The following is a 10535-nucleotide window of genomic DNA, read 5'->3' on the forward strand; positions in this document are numbered from 1 at the left end:
GACTATATGCTAAAAGTAATAAACAATAGTGACTTGAACTTTCTATAAATTTTAACAAAAATATGGATATTAAACTTATATTTGATATTAGAGCTGGTTAATATAGTGGCTGGTGTTTGAGAGTTTGTGAGGTATGAGAGAGTTCTCATATAGTTGTTTATTCATAGAGTCAGTATAACAAACACTTTCAATGGGGTGCGGTCTGGTTCTAAATTAGATGAAAAACTCGATTATAATTATTAGAAGACCTTGATGTCTAACCATTTGAAAGCTCATAACCTATGAAATTTCATTGAACCAGGTTTGTAAGAAGGAGCTGATGTTGTCCAACAAAGGAGAGATCAATTGGCGCTATCTCAAATTCATAAAGGTGTAGATTATACGGTGTTTGGCAAAATAGCAAATGCAAAAAATACAAAAGAAGCATGGAACATGTTGAAGCTGTCGTACAAAGGCGTAGATAAATCTCAAAAAGCAAAGCTACAATCTTTACAAAGAGAATACGAAAGGTACGAGATGTCTAGTTCAAAAACTGTTAAGCAATATTTTATTTGTGTTACAAATTTTGTCAATGAGATGAGAGTCTATGGAGAAGCTATGTCCAATAGTAAAGTCGCGGAGCAAATTCTTTGTACCATGTCGATGAAGTATGACCAAGTGGTGATTAAAACACTAGAATCCGATGATATAGATACCATAACGATAACAGAGTTGTAAGGAACCTAGGAAAGCCACATCAGTAGAATATTGGAGAAGTCAGAAAAATCAATCGAAGAAGTATTGAAAAGTTGGGTGAATTTAAACAATGTTACAGAATCAAGGCATACACAAGAAGGACGAGGTCGTGATTTCAACTTTTAAAGTAGAGGTAGAGAAAATTTCAGAGGTAGAGGTCGTGGCAATTACCACTAAGAAAGTTATAATAATTTTACATAGTCTAATCAAGGAAGATGTGGTAAAAATTTCAGACCTATCAACCAAAAAAGAGGTCGAGGCAATTTTTATTGTTAGAAATAATAGACTAAACTGGAGAAATGATTTGTGTATAATTGAGTGTGTTCAAGTTGTCTGAAATGATACAATATAAAGGTATTTATAGGTATTAAGAGAATCGTAATAATAAAGACGTAAAATTCTATAATAAATATTTAGATATACTAAATAATTCTAATGAATGCTAATTAATTCTAATATATTCTGACATCCCTCTCAAACTCAAGTGACAACTTGAGTTTGAAACTTATTTAAAATAATGAAATAAAAAAAATGCATAAATAATTGATAGAACGGGTGCAGATGAAACTGCCAAAAGGAAGCACAGACGAAATTGTTGGAAGGAAGCGCAGATGGAACTGCTGTTGTCTAAAGAAAGCACAGACGGAACTGCCGCTATCTGAAAGAAGCACAGACGAAACTGTCGCTGTCTGAAGGAAGCAAAACTGTCGAAAGGAAGCGCAGACAGAACTGCCGCTGTCTGAAGAAAGTGCAAACAGAACTGCCACGAAGAAACGCAGACGGAACTGCCGAAAGAGAGCGCAACTATATGATTTCTCCATGAGAATAGGTAAGCAGCGGATGACAATGGTATTTGATCATTCGACTCAGAAAGACACAAGACGGAGAGAATATGCTAGTTGGTAAGGTGAAAAAGCATAAAAAAGAGACAAAAGACAAGAAAAATGGAATAGAGGGAAAATGTAAAAAATACGGTGATTTCACAAAAAAAAAAAACGTATCCTCATCAAGGAGGATACCATAACTCTGATACCATGTTAGAAACAAAAAACTAAACTGGAGAAAAGATTTGTGTATTATTGAGTGTGTTCAAGTTGTCTGGAATGATACAATATAAAAGGGTATTTATAGGTACTAAGAAAATCATAATAATAAAGACGTAATATTCTATAATAAATATTTAGATATACTAAATAATTCTAATGAATGCTAATTGATTCTAATATATTCTGACGTTTATCCAAAACAAACCAAGTTTAACTGGTTTCATTATGGAAAATATAGAAACAAAGCAGCAGATATGAAGTTTTTTGAGAAGAAGATAAAGTTTATAGATTGAAGAAAGTTTTGTACGAGTTAAAACATATACCAAGAGCATGGTACAAAAAATTGATTCTTAAAATTGAAGATAATTCCAGAATTCAGGGAGGTTATGATAAAATACTTTGAAACGACGGATATGGACTTGATGTCTTATTTTTTCGGCATTAAAGTCATTCAGAAAGATGATAGAATTTTTATTTCTCAAAAGAAATATGCAAATGATATTTTAAAGAAATTTCACATGGAATATTTAAAACTAATTTCTACTCCAATCGAAGAGAAGTTAAAGTTGTTGAGAGAAGATAAAGGAAGATCAATAAATCTCGCATATTACAAACGTTTGATTAGAAGTATGAGGTTCTTAACCGCAACTACACCAGATATTATGTTTGGAATTAGTTTGCTTAGCTGATTTATGGAGGAGCCTTATACTAACCATTTGCAAGCTGTAAAACATATTTTTTGATATATCAAAGGTACTTTAAATGATATTATTTATTATGAAAATACTAATAAAGTGAATCTTGTCAGTTACACTGACATTGATTGGGTTGGAGGTATTGAAACAAGAAAAAGTACTTTAGGATTTACATTTCATCTTAGTTCTGGTGCAATTTTATGGTCATAAGAAAAATAACTAGTAGTTGCTCTCTCTATAGCAAAAGCGGAATATATAGCAGCAACAAGTTGTGCAACACAAACAGTGTGGTTAAGAAGAATTTTTGAGAAATTGAACGAAAAACAAAGTACTCCAACAATGATATTTTGTGATAACAAGTTAGCTACTGCACTTTGCGAAAATCCAGTATTCCATGATAAATCAAAGCATATTGATATACGATTTCACAAATTAGAGAATTGGTGAATGAAAAAGAAGTTGTGATAGAATTCTATCCAACTGAAGAACAAGTCACAGATATATTTATAAAGCCATTGAAAACCGAGTTATTTTACAAGTTAAAGAAGATATTTGGAATGATAAATTTTACAAACTTAATTTAATGGAGATAATGTTAGTTAAAATAAATCAACTTGTATTCACCTATATATTAAAATCATCATGAATGATCATGAGATAAGTTAGTTGTCAAATTAGATAAAAGTACAACAAATTAAAAGACTCCACATATTGTCAAGTTGTCAGAAGATTTAAGAAATTTTTTTTTTTGGAACAAAGAAAGCTCAACACATTGGGGTAGAGCAGTAAAAAAAATAAACAAAATAGAAACAAATAAAACATAAATGGATGAACCCCGGTCATCTCCGGCAGAGCCATCAACAACCAAAAGGATCAATACCATACCACTCCTTGTAGCTCAAAAACGTCCTTTGTTGTACGTCCTCAACATCTGCTTCCCTATTGTTGAAGATTCTGTCATTTCTCTCCATCCAGATATTCCAGATCACCGCAAAGAAACCAATCAACAACAGCCTCTTCTCTTTCTTTCTGGTATGCATGCCAGTCCAACTCTCAAACAGTCCTTGCATGGTCCCTGGGACCACCCACGGTTTATCTAAGCACCGGAGCCAGGCACACCAAACCTGCCACGTAAACTCACATAAAAGAAACAAATGGTGCACATATTCTGTTTCCTTCTTACACAGGGCACAAAAACTGTCATTCTGATGAATCACGCCTAGTCTACTCAACCTTTCTTTAGTATTTACCCTGCCAATCAAGACAAACCAGCCAAAAAGCTTAATTCTCGGAGGTACCAACCCTCCTCAAATTGATCTAGTGAAACTGTAGCTCGTAATCTCTTCCGAGAGAGTCTCCGATTGCAACACCTGCAGGAAAGAGTTAGTAGAAAAAATACATTTATCATCAAATTTCCACACAATATTATCCTCTCTGCCAGTGGATAGTTTCACTGGCCTTAACCTCTCATGGAGTTGATAAACTAATTCCAACTCCCATTGGAACAACTCTCTCCTCCAATGGAAATTCCAAATCCACTCTATCCCATCCCAAAACCTACAATCCCTTATCACTGATCCTTATTGGTTTGAAATAGAGAAGAGCCTTGGAAGAATGGCTTTCAGAGGACCACCTTGCACCCAATTATCTACCTAAAACCGCGTCCGTCTTCCATTCCCTACCTCCATCGCCAGGCCACTAATAAGTTTTTCTTTCACCTGTTGTTCTGCTATATTCAACTGACAGATGTCTTTCCATGGGCCCCGTTACCGGCAGAGTCTGACTAGAAAGCATAACATTAGGAGCCAGATTATTACATGAACACACAATCCTCTTCCACAGCGGGCACTCCTCCTTTGAGAAACGCCACCACCACTTGAACAATAGCGTTGTGTTCCTCATTACTGCATCGCGGACCCCCAACCCTCCAGCCTTTTTTGGAGCCTGGACCACTTCCCATTTTACCAGGGGCATACCACAGTTACCATCCTCCTTGCACCATAGAAAACTCCTCTGAAGTGCAATCAGCTTGTTGGCAACCACCTTCGGCATCTTATACAGGCTAAGGTAATAAATCGGTAAGCTGTTCAAGATTGATTTAATGAGAACTAGCTTACCTGATTTGTTTAAGACCTTTGCCTTCCACAAGCTGAGCTTCTCTTCTACATTGTCTATGATCGGCTTCCAAGTCTTTACCAGCCGAGGATTCGCTCCTAGAGAAATACCGAGGTATCTAATAGGAAGCGCCGCTTGTTTACACCCCAGAAGACCACACACATGCTCCACCCACTCCTGCTCACAATTGACTGGGATCAAATTCGACTTTTCAAAATTGATGCTCAGTCCAGACATCAACTCAAAGCAGCGCAGCAACCTCTTGTAGTTCGCAATTGTTTATGTCTCCGGAGGGCAAAACAAGATAGTATCATCTGCAAACTGGAGATGAGACAATTCAATATGATCTCTCCCGACCAGCAATGGAGCAATGCTCCCATTCCTTACAGCCTCCCCCAACATTCGATGCAACACATCAACCACAAGCACAAACAGCAGAGGAGATAGTGGATCCCCTTGCCTTAATCCCCTCTCCATTTTAAACGCCTTGGACGATGAGCCATTCACCAAGACAGACATAGAGGCCGTACTGACACACTCTTTTACCCAATTCCTTTATCTTTGCCCGAACCCCATCTTCTAAAGCACAAGATCAAAAAAGCTCTATCTAACTCTATCGTAGGCTTTCTGAAAGTCGAGTTTAATGATTACCGCTTGCTTCCGTCTCGTCTTGAGCCATTGAACCGTCTCACAAGCAATGAGGGCACCGTGATGTATCTTCCTTCCCTTCACAAAAGCACTCTGTGTCTCTCCTACCAAATCCGGCATTACTGTTCGCATTCGCCGCACTAAAACCTTGGAGATCACCTTATACACGCAACCCACCATACTAATAGGTCTGAAATCCTTTATCTCTTTAGCACCCACAAACTTCGGAGCTAGCACCACCCACGTTACATTTGCATCATTCGGTAGCTTAGTAGTTTGGAAGAAGTCCATCACTGCTGCAGTGAACTCCTGACCAATATCCTCCCAGCATTGCTTAATGAAGTTCATGTTATAGCCATCAATACTCGAGGCTTTAGAGGATTCAATTCCTCCACTTTTGACCGAAACCAATCTTCTGAAGCACAATATCCACAAATCTCCATCTAACTCTATCATAGGCTTTCTGAAAGTCTAGCTTTATGATTGCCGCCTTCTTTCTCCTCGACTTGAGCCAGTGAACTGTCTCACAACTAATAAGGTCGCCGTCATGTATCTTCCTATCCTTAACAAAAGCACTTTGAGACTCTCCTACCAGCTCCGGCATTACTGTTCTCATTCTCCGCACTAGGACCTTGGAGATTACCTTATACACACATCCCACCATACTAATCGGTCGAAAATCCTTGATCTCTTTGGCACCCACAAACTTCGGAGCTAGCGTCACCCAGGTGACATTTGCATCTTTTGGTAGCTTAGCACTTTGGAAGAACTCCATCACTGCTGCAGTGAACTCCTGAACAATATCCTCCCAGCATCGTTTGATGAAATTCAGATTGTACCCATCACTGCTCGGGGCTTTAGAGGATTCGCAGTCCCAAACTGCCTCCCTAATTTCCTCCACAGACGGTATCACCTCCAAAGCAACAGCCTCTGCTCCATCAATCTATCTTACCAAACCATCCTGAAATCCAATCCTCGGAACAACTTCCTGCCGATATAGGTCCTTATAAAAACTTCTAATTGCAACCTTTATTCTTGTCTGATTCCGCACTAACCGGCCATGGATCATCAGAGCATCAATCCTGTTATTCCGTCTTCTGGCCGAGGAAATATTATGGAAGTATCTAGTATTTTTATCCATGTACTTAGCATGCTGAGACCTTGACATCTGCTTCCAGTGTAACTCCTTTCTAACATACCACTTCTGGCAATAACTCACCAACGCCTTCCTTCTAGCTTCTGTCATACCATCATAGATACCTTCGCTAACCATAGTATCCAATTTCTTAATCTCATCCTCAAGCATCTTCAATCTCTTATCCATATCCCCGAAATTGTTCTTGTGCCATAGTCGTAGCGGACCCGTCAAAGCCTTCAACTTACTAGTGAATTGTGCGTCCCCCAAATTTCTTCATTCATTTTTAACCATGCTCAGGAAACCCTCATGTGTAAACCAAGAATCTAGACTTCTAAAAGGTCGGGGGCCATTCCCAGCCCTCTTATCCTCCACAATCAACGGACAGTGGTCTGACAACCCTTTAGGCCCACCTTTTAGTCGAACATCAGGAAATTCCTCAACCCACTCTATATTCACCAAGACCCGATCAATCTGGCTGCACAATTGAACCCTGAACCACGTGAACTTCCTATCATTCAGAGGCAAGTCCATCAACTGCATATCCTGTACCCAAATTCTAAACTCTTCTGCTGACACCGGTAAACTACTAGTTCCTTTACGCTCGTCAATATGAAGGATCTCATTGAAGTCCCCAAAGAAGCAAAAAGGCACCTGACACAGACCCGCAGTATAACTCAACTCCTCCCAGATAGCCCGCTTCTCCTCTCTCTCATACGCCCCATACACCAAACAAAAAGCACAATTAAAATTATTTTTCGTCATCACTCCTTCAACGCACAACCATCTCTCCCCTTTATAACAGTTGTTTGCTTTAAACACCTCCTTATCCCAAATTAGCAACAAACCCCCCGAGGCCCTTGCCGACTCCACATACTCCCATCCCACAGAACTATAACCCCAGATTCTTGCAACATCAAATTTAGTAAAAACCTGCCTCTTAGTTTCAATCAAACCTAGCATGTTGAGCTTATAACATTTCTTCAAGAATTTTAACATACTCAATTTGCCATCCCCCCTCAACCCCCGAATATTCCAACAACTGAAAATCATTTAACAACATTCTTACTCATCTTATTGAGACTCTTCGGCCGACTTCTTCTTGCCTTTTCTTTTTGTTTTGCCATCTTTCTCTTCGCCGCTACTTCTTCATTCTGCTCTTTCAAGATTGCCATAATATCCACTTCTTCATCATATAAAACAGCACTCGACTTTACTGCCAACGCCCATGTTTTCTCATTCTCTTTCCTCTGATCTTGCACCGAACTTCTGCCCTCACCTGTCCCCTGCCTGGTCGCTGCTCCTGCCTGGTACTCCTCGGTTGCCACCACGATTGTCTCCCCACTCGCCATATCCTACCCGCATGTGTTCCGTGCAACCGACCTCGTTGGTGTCAAAGCCTCATATTCCTGAACTGGGTTCGCAGGACGATTGCAAGAAGAGAGATTGTCCTCTCCTCCCTCAACCGGTTCCACCAGCTCCCCTACCCTCTCCACTCGCCGCGACGCCTTTTGGCCTCCTTCACGGGTCTCGCCACTCCCTGGGTTGCAGCGCCCTGCGTCGGCCATGGATTTTCTCCCATCCGCCATCCATTGACCCAGTTCGAGCACCTCCTCCCACTCCGCGGCAACAGCGTCCAGACTGCGCGTTCCTGGGCATGCTTTCCTAGCTTGCAGACATGGCCCCTGAGCCTGCAGCGAGCCCTTCTCAGCATTCTGGCTGACCCGTGCCACTACAGCTCGACCCGGCTCTACCGCCCTCTCAGCCAACCTTTCTCCTTTGGATACTCCCTCAGTCCCCAGGCCCAGCAACATATCTTTATTAGCCCAATTATCATCCACCCAAATCCCCTTTTGTTTCAGCCCTCCTACTTGCATTTTGGTACTTGGGCCACTTACTACCAAGCCCAAACCACCCCCATCAGCCTTATGTCCCTTATTTTGGTCCTCATATGAGCATCCCAGTCCCTTAACCTCCCCTACCCTAGCAGCCCCATGCAGGACGTTAATTTCCTGTGTAACCATTCTCTCTGAACCCTCCTCCCCATTCAATTCATATCCCCCAAAATCCTCCTTCCCATTACACCCAGAGTAACTATCCGAATCAATTACCATAACTGCTTTATTCAAATTATGATATTTGAAATTTAAATCATTCAAAAGCACGTCATCAATGACCCTTATACCCTCCTCACCGCCGATCAGCTTATCATTGAAAATTTGCAGGTCTGCCACCGGATCCCACGACACCACCTCAGTCGTGTGTCTATTACCGCCAGCAGCTGAGTTTCTGATCACAGGCCCCCCAACTTGGTCCCGACTCATACTTTCTATACCATATTTCTCATAACCCACTTCTTTAACATAAACATCAAAACCTCTATCACCGATTGAGATATGGATCCAATCTCGGATGACGTTAAAAATGCTTGTGTCAATTTGAATCCGTCCAGCTCTAAAGGATGATCCTGCTCCTTTACCTATATCACAACTAACCACATCACCCCATATGCCACCCATGATTGTAAATGTTTTTGATGACCATACATGTAAAGGCACCCCATAGCATTCTAACCAAACTCTTCTGGTCTCACATCGTTTCGACTCCTCCCAACGCCAAACTTTATGAACAAATTGTAATAGTCTATCCAACTTGAAAGTGAACGCCTCGTCCGCGTGCTTCACCGACTCAAACGTGATGAAAACCTTACATGCACCGAGCTCTCTTACCTCCACAACATGAGGCACATTTTTGCAAATTGTTCTTCTCAACGATTGAAGGTCAAAAGGTTTCAATGTGCTTCCTACTAAACTCCGCACTAACCATTCCATATTCTCTGTCGCTACCGGCAGTTCAACCCTCTTCAACTGCTCATTCGCATATTGGTCAGTGATTTGCTTACCATCCTTCTTCACCTCATCATGTTGTGCCACAAGATGCGGTTTGTTTTTTAAATTATTTTATAGAGTATATAATTAGAGTGAAAAAGTGACTTCTTAAAAATTTGGTTAGAGTTAGAAACTCTTCAATAAATATAATAATCAAAATCAAACTGAGAATAAGTAGAAATTATACTTATAAAAGACAATTTTTAGTGAATATGTAAAAGGTATATATGAATTCTAAAAGTACTTTAATATAAAATGATAACATTACCATGATAGAAATATAAAATATGATTTAGTTTATAAAAGTTTATAAACTTATCTTTAGAGTGATAAAATATATTTTATACAAACATTCGTTAATTATAAATTAAAAATAAATAATAACTAAGACCAAATTATAACTTATGGTGAGTTATTAAATCGATTTATAATTCTTATGGGATATGGAACCAATAATAATAATTCTTATTTTTCTTAGCAATATAGCAAACTTTTTTTTTTTAAACAGAACTTGTACATTGGATATTTGGATTTCATATCTTGTCTCTGTGATTGCTTGACATCGATCACTGAAGAATTTTGGCTTATGTATTTTTTCAATTTTGTCTCAGTGATACGTGGCATCATGTTAATGGAAGGGAGAATTCTATGTTTGTTGGACGGCCAGCTCTGATGCAAATTAACGATTGGAAAGAAGACACGTAATGTTGGGCCTCCAACAAAGTGTGTTATTACATCACCAAGTTACAAATCTCGTGTGGCTTCATTTTGTCTCTTGACCCTTCAAATTTGGGCCTCATGGCTCCAAATAATCCATTTGACTTACGTAATTCAATATATTTATTCTGCACTAAAATTATTTTTTTTTTCTTTATACTTTTAATCATCCATATAATTTTTTGTATGTAGTTTAAATATTTAAAAGAAATTATTTCTAAATCCCTATTGTAAATATAAATATTTAAAAAAGTATTTAGTTTCAAATTTCAGTCCTTTAAAAATGATGATAAATTGATTTCATCTTCATGATGTGGCATGCTCTGTTTCGTCCATCCATTTTTTTAATTGAAAATTTCGGAAAAATGTGTTAAGATAGAAAAGATAGATATAAGATACAAATGAAAAGTTGAAAACAAAGAATTGATGAAGCCTATAAGTAAATTTAACTTAAATAAAACTAGAATAAGTATAGCAAATAAAATTTTAATCAGTCAATATTTTATTATAATTTTTTTTTAAAATTTTAAAATTTATGATTTAAAATTTAAGACGG

The sequence above is a fragment of the Arachis ipaensis genome, chromosome B03, assembly GCF_000816755.2.
Source record: "Arachis ipaensis cultivar K30076 chromosome B03, Araip1.1, whole genome shotgun sequence".
Lineage (NCBI taxonomy): Eukaryota > Viridiplantae > Streptophyta > Magnoliopsida > Fabales > Fabaceae > Arachis > Arachis ipaensis.